This window comes from Chiloscyllium plagiosum, unplaced genomic scaffold (genome assembly GCF_037043375.1).
Source record: "Chiloscyllium plagiosum isolate Xiang-an unplaced genomic scaffold, Cpla_swu_hap1 HiC_scaffold_3, whole genome shotgun sequence".
NCBI lineage: Eukaryota > Metazoa > Chordata > Chondrichthyes > Orectolobiformes > Hemiscylliidae > Chiloscyllium > Chiloscyllium plagiosum.
The window spans coordinates 122,946,711-122,960,461 of record NW_028270141.1 but is presented as its reverse complement, the minus strand read 5'-3'; the positions used below and the strand labels follow the sequence as shown (position 1 = coordinate 122,960,461).

The 13,751-nt window shown below is 51.6% G+C and overlaps 8 non-coding genes across 8 annotated transcripts; all 8 read right to left on the bottom strand.

Moving 5' to 3' along the window:
* Positions 1-1,223: 1,223 nt before the first annotated feature.
* LOC148150760 (5S ribosomal RNA) lies at positions 1,224-1,342 on the bottom strand. Its single transcript, XR_015755965.1, has one exon. It is a non-coding gene; the product is annotated as a 5S ribosomal RNA (ribosomal RNA).
* Positions 1,343-2,888: 1,546 nt separating this feature from the next.
* LOC148150759 (5S ribosomal RNA) lies at positions 2,889-3,007 on the bottom strand. The gene has a single exon (XR_015755926.1). It is a non-coding gene; the product is annotated as a 5S ribosomal RNA (ribosomal RNA).
* A 1,546-nt stretch (positions 3,008-4,553) lies between these two features.
* LOC148150758 (5S ribosomal RNA) lies at positions 4,554-4,672 on the bottom strand. Its single transcript, XR_015755876.1, has one exon. It is a non-coding gene; the product is annotated as a 5S ribosomal RNA (ribosomal RNA).
* Positions 4,673-6,218: 1,546 nt separating this feature from the next.
* On the bottom strand, positions 6,219-6,337 carry LOC148150757 (5S ribosomal RNA). The gene has a single exon (XR_015755854.1). It is a non-coding gene; the product is annotated as a 5S ribosomal RNA (ribosomal RNA).
* Positions 6,338-7,883: 1,546 nt separating this feature from the next.
* On the bottom strand, positions 7,884-8,002 carry LOC148150756 (5S ribosomal RNA). Its single transcript, XR_015755843.1, has one exon. It is a non-coding gene; the product is annotated as a 5S ribosomal RNA (ribosomal RNA).
* Positions 8,003-9,551: 1,549 nt separating this feature from the next.
* On the bottom strand, positions 9,552-9,670 carry LOC148150755 (5S ribosomal RNA). The gene has a single exon (XR_015755832.1). It is a non-coding gene; the product is annotated as a 5S ribosomal RNA (ribosomal RNA).
* Positions 9,671-11,219: 1,549 nt separating this feature from the next.
* LOC148150754 (5S ribosomal RNA) lies at positions 11,220-11,338 on the bottom strand. The gene has a single exon (XR_015755813.1). It is a non-coding gene; the product is annotated as a 5S ribosomal RNA (ribosomal RNA).
* Positions 11,339-12,884: 1,546 nt separating this feature from the next.
* LOC148150753 (5S ribosomal RNA) lies at positions 12,885-13,003 on the bottom strand. The gene has a single exon (XR_015755784.1). It is a non-coding gene; the product is annotated as a 5S ribosomal RNA (ribosomal RNA).
* Between the last annotated feature and the right edge of the window lie 748 nt (positions 13,004-13,751).

Genomic DNA, 13,751 nt, shown 5'->3' with positions numbered 1-13,751 from the left:
CACGGATCAGTACTGGGACCGCAGCTTTTTACAATCTATCTTCAGGATATACAAGATGGTATTAGCAATAACATTCGCAAATTTCATCAGCTGGGTGGCAGGGTGAAATGTGATGAGGATCTTAGGAGATTACAGGGTGACCTGGACAAGTTAGGTGAGTGCTCAGATGCATGGCAGATGCACTTTCACGTGGATAAATGGATCCTTATCCACTTTGGTGGCAAGAACAGGAAGGCAGATTACCACCTAAGTGGAATCAATTTAGGTAAAGGGGCAGTACAGAGAGATCTGGGGGTTCTTGTACACCACTCAATGAAGGTAAGCATGCAGGTACAGCAAGTAGTGAAGAAGGCTAATAGCATGCTGGCCTTCATAACAAGAGGGATTGAGTATAGAAGCAAAGAGGTCCTTCTGCAGCTGTACAGGGCCCTGGTGAGACCACACCTGGAGTACTGTGTGCAGTTCTGGTCTCCAAATTTGAGGAGAGACATTCTGGCTATTGAGGGAATGCAGCGTAGGTTCACGAGGTCAATTCCTGGAATGGCGGGATTACCTTACACTGAAAGACTGGAGCGACTGGGCTTGTGTACCCTTGAGTTTAGAAGACTGAGAGGGGATCTGGTTGAGACATATAAGATGATCAAAGGATTGGACACTCTGGCGGCAGGCAACATGTTTCCGCTGCGGGGTGAGTGCCGAAACAGAGGACACAGCTTAAAAATACGGGGTAGACCATTTAGGACAGAGATGAGGAGAAACTTCTTCACCCAGAGAGTGGTGGCTGTGTGGAATGCTCTGCCCCAGAGGGCAGTGGAGGCCCAGTCTCTGGATTCATTTAAGAAAGAGTTGGATAGAGCTCTCAAGGATAGTGGAATCAAGGGTTATGGAGATAAGGCAGGAACAGGATACTGATTAAGGATGATCAGCCATGATCATATTGAATGGTGGTGCAGGCTGGAAGGGCAGAATGGCCAACTCCTGCACCTATTGTCTATTGTCCGCCTTTCCTGACTGCCACCCGCAGACAGCGTGCAGCCCCAATCCCTTTCTTTCCGCCTTTCTTGCTGATTTTGGCAGCGCTCCGCTCTCCTCCCCTCCGTGTCTCGTGCCTGCAGGAGACTGATGCCAGGCACAGCAGCAGCAGCAAAAATAACCTGCCGCTCCATTGCCTGGCACAAGACAAGTGCAGAGGGGTGACTTGAGCAGCCACTGCTGGCGGAAAAAGCCTACTGCACCTGGTATTCCCAGGCGGTCTCCCATCCAAGTACTAACCAGGCCTGAGTCTGCTTAGCTTCCGAGATCAGACGAGATCGGGCGTTTTCAGACTAGTATGGCCGTAGGCGCTGGCCCCTGCCTTTTCTCCCTACTTCAAGGCGTGCTGGCCAGCCACATTTTCTTTCTTGCTCTTTCTCTTTATCCCCTTTGGCTTTTTTTTCTCTTTTCTCTTTGCTCTTCCTCCTCCGTGGGTGCTTCCCTCCCTCCGTCCCTCCAGCTGCCTTTCAGCCAGCCCTTGCCCACCAGGCTCCTGTAGTCTCCCACATCCCCACACAGGCCAACTGCAAGCCCTCCCCCTGCTTCATAGGGCCGCAGCCTGCATTCTCTCATCCTTCCACACTCCTCCACCCCTCCATTTCGGAATGCCAGGCACTGACCAGTGGGGTACCGCACCGATCAGTACTGGGACCGCAGCTTTTTACAATCTATCTTCAGGATATACAAGATGGTATTAGCAATAACATTCGCAAATTTCATCAGCTGGGTGGCAGGGTGAAATGTGATGAGGATGTTAGGAGATTACAGGGTGACCTGGACAAGTTAGGTGAGTGCTCAGATGCATGGCAGATGCACTTTCACGTGGAGAAATGGATCCTTATCCACTTTGGTGGCAAGAACAGGAAGGCAGATTACCACCTAAGTGGAATCAATTTAGGTAAAGGGGCAGTACAGAGAGATCTGGGGGTTCTTGTACACCACTCAATGAAGGTAAGCATGCAGGTACAGCAAGTAGTGAAGAAGGCTAATAGCATGCTGGCCTTCATAACAAGAGGGATTGAGTATAGAAGCAAAGAGGTCCTTCTGCAGCTGTACAGGGCCCTGGTGAGACCACACCTGGAGTACTGTGTGCAGTTCTGGTCTCCAAATTTGAGGAGAGACATTCTGGCTATTGAGGGAATGCAGCGTAGGTTCACGAGGTCAATTCCTGGAATGGCGGGATTACCTTACACTGAAAGACTGGAGCGACTGGGCTTGTGTACCCTTGAGTTTAGAAGACTGAGAGGGGATCTGGTTGAGACATATAAGATGATCAAAGGATTGGACACTCTGGCGGCAGGCAACATGTTTCCGCTGCGGGGTGAGTGCCGAAACAGAGGACACAGCTTAAAAATACGGGGTAGACCATTTAGGACAGAGATGAGGAGAAACTTCTTCACCCAGAGAGTGGTGGCTGTGTGGAATGCTCTGCCCCAGAGGGCAGTGGAGGCCCAGTCTCTGGATTCATTTAAGAAAGAGTTGGATAGAGCTCTCAAGGATAGTGGAATCAAGGGTTATGGAGATAAGGCAGGAACAGGATACTGATTAAGGATGATCAGCCATGATCATATTGAATGGTGGTGCAGGCTGGAAGGGCAGAATGGCCAACTCCTGCACCTATTGTCTATTGTCCGCCTTTCCTGACTGCCACCCGCAGACAGCGTGCAGCCCCAATCCCTTTCTTTCCGCCTTTCTTGCTGATTTTGGCAGCGCTCCGCTCTCCTCCCCTCCGTGTCTCGTGCCTGCAGGAGACTGATGCCAGGCACAGCAGCAGCAGCAAAAATAACCTGCCGCTCCATTGCCTGGCACAAGACAAGTGCAGAGGGGTGACTTGAGCAGCCACTGCTGGCGGAAAAAGCCTACTGCACCTGGTATTCCCAGGCGGTCTCCCATCCAAGTACTAACCAGGCCTGAGTCTGCTTAGCTTCCGAGATCAGACGAGATCGGGCGTTTTCAGACTAGTATGGCCGTAGGCGCTGGCCCCTGCCTTTTCTCCCTACTTCAAGGCGTGCTGGCCAGCCACATTTTCTTTCTTGCTCTTTCTCTTTATCCCCTTTGGCTTTTTTTTCTCTTTTCTCTTTGCTCTTCCTCCTCCGTGCGTGCTTCCCTCCCTCCGTCCCTCCAGCTGCCTTTCAGCCAGCCCTTGCCCACCAGGCTCCTGTAGTCTCCCACATCCCCACACAGGCCAACTGCAAGCCCTCCCCCTGCTTCATAGGGCCGCAGCCTGCATTCTCTCATCCTTCCACACTCCTCCACCCCTCCATTTCGGAATGCCGGGCACTGACCAGTGGGGTACCGCACGGATCAGTACTGGGACCGCAGCTTTTTACAATCTATCTTCAGGATATACAAGATGGTATTAGCAATAACATTCGCAAATTTCATCAGCTGGGTGGCAGGGTGAAATGTGATGAGGATCTTAGGAGATTACAGGGTGACCTGGACAAGTTAGGTGAGTGCTCAGATGCATGGCAGATGCACTTTCACGTGGATAAATGGATCCTTATCCACTTTGGTGGCAAGAACAGGAAGGCAGATTACCACCTAAGTGGAATCAATTTAGGTAAAGGGGCAGTACAGAGAGATCTGGGGGTTCTTGTACACCACTCAATGAAGGTAAGCATGCAGGTACAGCAAGTAGTGAAGAAGGCTAATAGCATGCTGGCCTTCATAACAAGAGGGATTGAGTATAGAAGCAAAGAGGTCCTTCTGCAGCTGTACAGGGCCCTGGTGAGACCACACCTGGAGTACTGTGTGCAGTTCTGGTCTCCAAATTTGAGGAGAGACATTCTGGCTATTGAGGGAATGCAGCGTAGGTTCACGAGGTCAATTCCTGGAATGGCGGGATTACCTTACACTGAAAGACTGGAGCGACTGGGCTTGTGTACCCTTGAGTTTAGAAGACTGAGAGGGGATCTGGTTGAGACATATAAGATGATCAAAGGATTGGACACTCTGGCGGCAGGCAACATGTTTCCGCTGCGGGGTGAGTGCCGAAACAGAGGACACAGCTTAAAAATACGGGGTAGACCATTTAGGACAGAGATGAGGAGAAACTTCTTCACCCAGAGAGTGGTGGCTGTGTGGAATGCTCTGCCCCAGAGGGCAGTGGAGGCCCAGTCTCTGGATTCATTTAAGAAAGAGTTGGATAGAGCTCTCAAGGATAGTGGAATCAAGGGTTATGGAGATAAGGCAGGAACAGGATACTGATTAAGGATGATCAGCCATGATCATATTGAATGGTGGTGCAGGCTGGAAGGGCAGAATGGCCAACTCCTGCACCTATTGTCTATTGTCCGCCTTTCCTGACTGCCACCCGCAGACAGCGTGCAGCCCCAATCCCTTTCTTTCCGCCTTTCTTGCTGATTTTGGCAGCGCTCCGCTCTCCTCCCCTCCGTGTCTCGTGCCTGCAGGAGACTGATGCCAGGCACAGCAGCAGCAGCAAAAATAACCTGCCGCTCCATTGCCTGGCACAAGACAAGTGCAGAGGGGTGACTTGAGCAGCCACTGCTGGCGGAAAAAGCCTACTGCACCTGGTATTCCCAGGCGGTCTCCCATCCAAGTACTAACCAGGCCTGAGTCTGCTTAGCTTCCGAGATCAGACGAGATCGGGCGTTTTCAGACTAGTATGGCCGTAGGCGCTGGCCCCTGCCTTTTCTCCCTACTTCAAGGCGTGCTGGCCAGCCACATTTTCTTTCTTGCTCTTTCTCTTTATCCCCTTTGGCTTTTTTTTCTCTTTTCTCTTTGCTCTTCCTCCTCCGTGGGTGCTTCCCTCCCTCCGTCCCTCCAGCTGCCTTTCAGCCAGCCCTTGCCCACCAGGCTCCTGTAGTCTCCCACATCCCCACACAGGCCAACTGCAAGCCCTCCCCCTGCTTCATAGGGCCGCAGCCTGCATTCTCTCATCCTTCCACACTCCTCCACCCCTCCATTTCGGAATGCCAGGCACTGACCAGTGGGGTACCGCACCGATCAGTACTGGGACCGCAGCTTTTTACAATCTATCTTCAGGATATACAAGATGGTATTAGCAATAACATTCGCAAATTTCATCAGCTGGGTGGCAGGGTGAAATGTGATGAGGATGTTAGGAGATTACAGGGTGACCTGGACAAGTTAGGTGAGTGCTCAGATGCATGGCAGATGCACTTTCACGTGGAGAAATGGATCCTTATCCACTTTGGTGGCAAGAACAGGAAGGCAGATTACCACCTAAGTGGAATCAATTTAGGTAAAGGGGCAGTACAGAGAGATCTGGGGGTTCTTGTACACCACTCAATGAAGGTAAGCATGCAGGTACAGCAAGTAGTGAAGAAGGCTAATAGCATGCTGGCCTTCATAACAAGAGGGATTGAGTATAGAAGCAAAGAGGTCCTTCTGCAGCTGTACAGGGCCCTGGTGAGACCACACCTGGAGTACTGTGTGCAGTTCTGGTCTCCAAATTTGAGGAGAGACATTCTGGCTATTGAGGGAATGCAGCGTAGGTTCACGAGGTCAATTCCTGGAATGGCGGGATTACCTTACACTGAAAGACTGGAGCGACTGGGCTCGTGTACCCTTGAGTTTAGAAGACTGAGAGGGGATCTGGTTGAGACATATAAGATGATCAAAGGATTGGACACTCTGGCGGCAGGCAACATGTTTCCGCTGCGGGGTGAGTGCCGAAACAGAGGACACAGCTTAAAAATACGGGGTAGACCATTTAGGACAGAGATGAGGAGAAACTTCTTCACCCAGAGAGTGGTGGCTGTGTGGAATGCTCTGCCCCAGAGGGCAGTGGAGGCCCAGTCTCTGGATTCATTTAAGAAAGAGTTGGATAGAGCTCTCAAGGATAGTGGAATCAAGGGTTATGGAGATAAGGCAGGAACAGGATACTGATTAAGGATGATCAGCCATGATCATATTGAATGGTGGTGCAGGCTGGAAGGGCAGAATGGCCAACTCCTGCACCTATTGTCTATTGTCCGCCTTTCCTGACTGCCACCCGCAGACAGCGTGCAGCCCCAATCCCTTTCTTTCCGCCTTTCTTGCTGATTTTGGCAGCGCTCCGCTCTCCTCCCCTCCGTGTCTCGTGCCTGCAGGAGACTGATGCCAGGCACAGCAGCAGCAGCAAAAATAACCTGCCGCTCCATTGCCTGGCACAAGACAAGTGCAGAGGGGTGACTTGAGCAGCCACTGCTGGCGGAAAAAGCCTACTGCACCTGGTATTCCCAGGCGGTCTCCCATCCAAGTACTAACCAGGCCTGAGTCTGCTTAGCTTCCGAGATCAGACGAGATCGGGCGTTTTCAGACTAGTATGGCCGTAGGCGCTGGCCCCTGCCTTTTCTCCATACTTCAAGGCGTGCTGTCCAGCCACATTTTCTTTCTTGCTCTTTCTCTTTATCCCCTTTGGCTTTTTTTTCTCTTTTCTCTTTGCTCTTCCTCCTCCGTGCGTGCTTCCCTCCCTCCGTCCCTCCAGCTGCCTTTCAGCCAGCCCTTGCCCACCAGGCTCCTGTAGTCTCCCACATCCCCACACAGGCCAACTGCAAGCCCTCCCCCTGCTTCATAGGGCCGCAGCCTGCATTCTCTCATCCTTCCACACTCCTCCACCCCTCCATTTCGGAATGCCGGGCACTGACCAGTGGGGTACTGCACGGATCAGTACTGGGACCGCAGCTTTTTACAATCTATCTTCAGGATATACAAGATGGTATTAGCAATAACATTCGCAAATTTCATCAGCTGGGTGGCAGGGTGAAATGTGATGAGGATCTTAGGAGATTACAGGGTGACCTGGACAAGTTAGGTGAGTGCTCAGATGCATGGCAGATGCACTTTCACGTGGATAAATGGATCCTTATCCACTTTGGTGGCAAGAACAGGAAGGCAGATTACCACCTAAGTGGAATCAATTTAGGTAAAGGGGCAGTACAGAGAGATCTGGGGGTTCTTGTACACCACTCAATGAAGGTAAGCATGCAGGTACAGCAGGTAGTGAAGAAGGCTAATAGCATGCTGGCCTTCATAACAAGAGGGATTGAGTATAGAAGCAAAGAGGTCCTTCTGCAGCTGTACAGGGCCCTGGTGAGACCACACCTGGAGTACTGTGTGCAGTTCTGGTCTCCAAATTTGAGGAGAGACATTCTGGCTATTGAGGGAATGCAGCGTAGGTTCACGAGGTCAATTCCTGGAATGGCGGGATTACCTTACACTGAAAGACTGGAGCGACTGGGCTTGTGTACCCTTGAGTTTAGAAGACTGAGAGGGGATCTGGTTGAGACATATAAGATGATCAAAGGATTGGACACTCTGGCGGCAGGCAACATGTTTCCGCTGCGGGGTGAGTGCCGAAACAGAGGACACAGCTTAAAAATACGGGGTAGACCATTTAGGACAGAGATGAGGAGAAACTTCTTCACCCAGAGAGTGGTGGCTGTGTGGAATGCTCTGCCCCAGAGGGCAGTGGAGGCCCAGTCTCTGGATTCATTTAAGAAAGAGTTGGATAGAGCTCTCAAGGATAGTGGAATCAAGGGTTATGGAGATAAGGCAGGAACAGGATACTGATTAAGGATGATCAGCCATGATCATATTGAATGGTGGTGCAGGCTGGAAGGGCAGAATGGCCAACTCCTGCACCTATTGTCTATTGTCCGCCTTTCCTGACTGCCACCCGCAGACAGCGTGCAGCCCCAATCCCTTTCTTTCCGCCTTTCTTGCTGATTTTGGCAGCGCTCCGCTCTCCTCCCCTCCGTGTCTCGTGCCTGCAGGAGACTGATGCCAGGCACAGCAGCAGCAGCAAAAATAACCTGCCGCTCCATTGCCTGGCACAAGACAAGTGCAGAGGGGTGACTTGAGCAGCCACTGCTGGCGGAAAAAGCCTACTGCACCTGGTATTCCCAGGCGGTCTCCCATCCAAGTACTAACCAGGCCTGAGTCTGCTTAGCTTCCGAGATCAGACGAGATCGGGCGTTTTCAGACTAGTATGGCCGTAGGCGCTGGCCCCTGCCTTTTCTCCCTACTTCAAGGCGTGCTGGCCAGCCACATTTTCTTTCTTGCTCTTTCTCTTTATCCCCTTTGGCTTTTTTTTCTCTTTTCTCTTTGCTCTTCCTCCTCCGTGCGTGCTTCCCTCCCTCCGTCCCTCCAGCTGCCTTTCAGCCAGCCCTTGCCCACCAGGCTCCTGTAGTCTCCCACATCCCCACACAGGCCAACTGCAAGCCCTCCCCCTGCTTCATAGGGCCGCAGCCTGCATTCTCTCATCCTTCCACACTCCTCCACCCCTCCATTTCGGAATGCCGGGCACTGACCAGTGGGGTACTGCACGGATCAGTACTGGGACCGCAGCTTTTTACAATCTATCTTCAGGATATACAAGATGGTATTAGCAATAACATTCGCAAATTTCATCAGCTGGGTGGCAGGGTGAAATGTGATGAGGATCTTAGGAGATTACAGGGTGACCTGGACAAGTTAGGTGAGTGCTCAGATGCATGGCAGATGCACTTTCACGTGGATAAATGGATCCTTATCCACTTTGGTGGCAAGAACAGGAAGGCAGATTACCACCTAAGTGGAATCAATTTAGGTAAAGGGGCAGTACAGAGAGATCTGGGGGTTCTTGTACACCACTCAATGAAGGTAAGCATGCAGGTACAGCAGGTAGTGAAGAAGGCTAATAGCATGCTGGCCTTCATAACAAGAGGGATTGAGTATAGAAGCAAAGAGGTCCTTCTGCAGCTGTACAGGGCCCTGGTGAGACCACACCTGGAGTACTGTGTGCAGTTCTGGTCTCCAAATTTGAGGAGAGACATTCTGGCTATTGAGGGAATGCAGCGTAGGTTCACGAGGTCAATTCCTGGAATGGCGGGATTACCTTACACTGAAAGACTGGAGCGACTGGGCTTGTGTACCCTTGAGTTTAGAAGACTGAGAGGGGATCTGGTTGAGACATATAAGATGATCAAAGGATTGGACACTCTGGCGGCAGGCAACATGTTTCCGCTGCGGGGTGAGTGCCGAAACAGAGGACACAGCTTAAAAATACGGGGTAGACCATTTAGGACAGAGATGAGGAGAAACTTCTTCACCCAGAGAGTGGTGGCTGTGTGGAATGCTCTGCCCCAGAGGGCAGTGGAGGCCCAGTCTCTGGATTCATTTAAGAAAGAGTTGGATAGAGCTCTCAAGGATAGTGGAATCAAGGGTTATGGAGATAAGGCAGGAACAGGATACTGATTAAGGATGATCAGCCATGATCATATTGAATGGTGGTGCAGGCTGGAAGGGCAGAATGGCCAACTCCTGCACCTATTGTCTATTGTCCGCCTTTCCTGACTGCCACCCGCAGACAGCGTGCAGCCCCAATCCCTTTCTTTCCGCCTTTCTTGCTGATTTTGGCAGCGCTCCGCTCTCCTCCCCTCCGTGTCTCGTGCCTGCAGGAGACTGATGCCAGGCACAGCAGCAGCAGCAGCAAAAATAACCTGCCGCTCCATTGCCTGGCACAAGACAAGTGCAGAGGGGTGACTTGAGCAGCCACTGCTGGCGGAAAAAGCCTACTGCACCTGGTATTCCCAGGCGGTCTCCCATCCAAGTACTAACCAGGCCTGAGTCTGCTTAGCTTCCGAGATCAGACGAGATCGGGCGTTTTCAGACTAGTATGGCCGTAGGCGCTGGCCCCTGCCTTTTCTCCCTACTTCAAGGCGTGCTGGCCAGCCACATTTTCTTTCTTGCTCTTTCTCTTTATCCCCTTTGGCTTTTTTTTCTCTTTTCTCTTTGCTCTTCCTCCTCCGTGCGTGCTTCCCTCCCTCCGTCCCTCCAGCTGCCTTTCAGCCAGCCCTTGCCCACCAGGCTCCTGTAGTCTCCCACATCCCCACACAGGCCAACTGCAAGCCCTCCCCCTGCTTCATAGGGCCGCAGCCTGCATTCTCTCATCCTTCCACACTCCTCCACCCCTCCATTTCGGAATGCCGGGCACTGACCAGTGGGGTACTGCACGGATCAGTACTGGGACCGCAGCTTTTTACAATCTATCTTCAGGATATACAAGATGGTATTAGCAATAACATTCGCAAATTTCATCAGCTGGGTGGCAGGGTGAAATGTGATGAGGATCTTAGGAGATTACAGGGTGACCTGGACAAGTTAGGTGAGTGCTCAGATGCATGGCAGATGCACTTTCACGTGGATAAATGGATCCTTATCCACTTTGGTGGCAAGAACAGGAAGGCAGATTACCACCTAAGTGGAATCAATTTAGGTAAAGGGGCAGTACAGAGAGATCTGGGGGTTCTTGTACACCACTCAATGAAGGTAAGCATGCAGGTACAGCAGGTAGTGAAGAAGGCTAATAGCATGCTGGCCTTCATAACAAGAGGGATTGAGTATAGAAGCAAAGAGGTCCTTCTGCAGCTGTACAGGGCCCTGGTGAGACCACACCTGGAGTACTGTGTGCAGTTCTGGTCTCCAAATTTGAGGAGAGACATTCTGGCTATTGAGGGAATGCAGCGTAGGTTCACGAGGTCAATTCCTGGAATGGCGGGATTACCTTACACTGAAAGACTGGAGCGACTGGGCTTGTGTACCCTTGAGTTTAGAAGACTGAGAGGGGATCTGGTTGAGACATATAAGATGATCAAAGGATTGGACACTCTGGCGGCAGGCAACATGTTTCCGCTGCGGGGTGAGTGCCGAAACAGAGGACACAGCTTAAAAATACGGGGTAGACCATTTAGGACAGAGATGAGGAGAAACTTCTTCACCCAGAGAGTGGTGGCTGTGTGGAATGCTCTGCCCCAGAGGGCAGTGGAGGCCCAGTCTCTGGATTCATTTAAGAAAGAGTTGGATAGAGCTCTCAAGGATAGTGGAATCAAGGGTTATGGAGATAAGGCAGGAACAGGATACTGATTAAGGATGATCAGCCATGATCATATTGAATGGTGGTGCAGGCTGGAAGGGCAGAATGGCCAACTCCTGCACCTATTGTCTATTGTCCGCCTTTCCTGACTGCCACCCGCAGACAGCGTGCAGCCCCAATCCCTTTCTTTCCGCCTTTCTTGCTGATTTTGGCAGCGCTCCGCTCTCCTCCCCTCCGTGTCTCGTGCCTGCAGGAGACTGATGCCAGGCACAGCAGCAGCAGCAGCAAAAATAACCTGCCGCTCCATTGCCTGGCACAAGACAAGTGCAGAGGGGTGACTTGAGCAGCCACTGCTGGCGGAAAAAGCCTACTGCACCTGGTATTCCCAGGCGGTCTCCCATCCAAGTACTAACCAGGCCTGAGTCTGCTTAGCTTCCGAGATCAGACGAGATCGGGCGTTTTCAGACTAGTATGGCCGTAGGCGCTGGCCCCTGCCTTTTCTCCCTACTTCAAGGCGTGCTGGCCAGCCACATTTTCTTTCTTGCTCTTTCTCTTTATCCCCTTTGGCTTTTTTTTCTCTTTTCTCTTTGCTCTTCCTCCTCCGTGCGTGCTTCCCTCCCTCCGTCCCTCCAGCTGCCTTTCAGCCAGCCCTTGCCCACCAGGCTCCTGTAGTCTCCCACATCCCCACACAGGCCAACTGCAAGCCCTCCCCCTGCTTCATAGGGCCGCAGCCTGCATTCTCTCATCCTTCCACACTCCTCCACCCCTCCATTTCGGAATGCCGGGCACTGACCAGTGGGGTACTGCACGGATCAGTACTGGGACCGCAGCTTTTTACAATCTATCTTCAGGATATACAAGATGGTATTAGCAATAACATTCGCAAATTTCATCAGCTGGGTGGCAGGGTGAAATGTGATGAGGATCTTAGGAGATTACAGGGTGACCTGGACAAGTTAGGTGAGTGCTCAGATGCATGGCAGATGCACTTTCACGTGGATAAATGGATCCTTATCCACTTTGGTGGCAAGAACAGGAAGGCAGATTACCACCTAAGTGGAATCAATTTAGGTAAAGGGGCAGTACAGAGAGATCTGGGGGTTCTTGTACACCACTCAATGAAGGTAAGCATGCAGGTACAGCAGGTAGTGAAGAAGGCTAATAGCATGCTGGCCTTCATAACAAGAGGGATTGAGTATAGAAGCAAAGAGGTCCTTCTGCAGCTGTACAGGGCCCTGGTGAGACCACACCTGGAGTACTGTGTGCAGTTCTGGTCTCCAAATTTGAGGAGAGACATTCTGGCTATTGAGGGAATGCAGCGTAGGTTCACGAGGTCAATTCCTGGAATGGCGGGATTACCTTACACTGAAAGACTGGAGCGACTGGGCTTGTGTACCCTTGAGTTTAGAAGACTGAGAGGGGATCTGGTTGAGACATATAAGATGATCAAAGGATTGGACACTCTGGCGGCAGGCAACATGTTTCCGCTGCGGGGTGAGTGCCGAAACAGAGGACACAGCTTAAAAATACGGGGTAGACCATTTAGGACAGAGATGAGGAGAAACTTCTTCACCCAGAGAGTGGTGGCTGTGTGGAATGCTCTGCCCCAGAGGGCAGTGGAGGCCCAGTCTCTGGATTCATTTAAGAAAGAGTTGGATAGAGCTCTCAAGGATAGTGGAATCAAGGGTTATGGAGATAAGGCAGGAACAGGATACTGATTAAGGATGATCAGCCATGATCATATTGAATGGTGGTGCAGGCTGGAAGGGCAGAATGGCCAACTCCTGCACCTATTGTCTATTGTCCGCCTTTCCTGACTGCCACCCGCAGACAGCGTGCAGCCCCAATCCCTTTCTTTCCGCCTTTCTTGCTGATTTTGGCAGCGCTCCGCTCTCCTCCCCTCCGTGTCTCGTGCCTGCAGGAGACTGATGCCAGGCACAGCAGCAGCAGCAAAAATAACCTGCCGCTCCATTGCCTGGCACAAGACAAGTGCAGAGGGGTGACTTGAGCAGCCACTGCTGGCGGAAAAAGCCTACTGCACCTGGTATTCCCAGGCGGTCTCCCATCCAAGTACTAACCAGGCCTGAGTCTGCTTAGCTTCCGAGATCAGACGAGATCGGGCGTTTTCAGACTAGTATGGCCGTAGGCGCTGGCCCCTGCCTTTTCTCCCTACTTCAAGGCGTGCTGGCCAGCCACATTTTCTTTCTTGCTCTTTCTCTTTATCCCCTTTGGCTTTTTTTTCTCTTTTCTCTTTGCTCTTCCTCCTCCGTGGGTGCTTCCCTCCCTCCGTCCCTCCAGCTGCCTTTCAGCCAGCCCTTGCCCACCAGGCTCCTGTAGTCTCCCACATCCCCACACAGGCCAACTGCAAGCCCTCCCCCTGCTTCATAGGGCCGCAGCCTGCATTCTCTCATCCTTCCACACTCCTCCACCCCTCCATTTCGGAATGCCAGGCACTGACCAGTGGGGTACCGCACCGATCAGTACTGGGACCGCAGCTTTTTACAATCTATCTTCAGGATATACAAGATGGTATTAGCAATAACATTCGCAAATTTCATCAGCTGGGTGGCAGGGTGAAATGTGATGAGGATGTTAGGAGATTACAGGGTGACCTGGACAAGTTAGGTGAGTGCTCAGATGCATGGCAGATGCACTTTCACGTGGAGAAATGGATCCTTATCCACTTTGGTGGCAAGAACAGGAAGGCAGATTACCACCTAAGTGGAATCAATTTAGGTAAAGGGGCAGTACAGAGAGATCTGGGGGTTCTTGTACACCACTCAATGAAGGTAAGCATGCAGGTACAGCAAGTAGTGAAGAAGGCTAATAGCATGCTGGCCTTCATAACAAGAGGGATTGAGTATAGAAGCAAAGAGGTCCTTCTGCAGCTGTACAG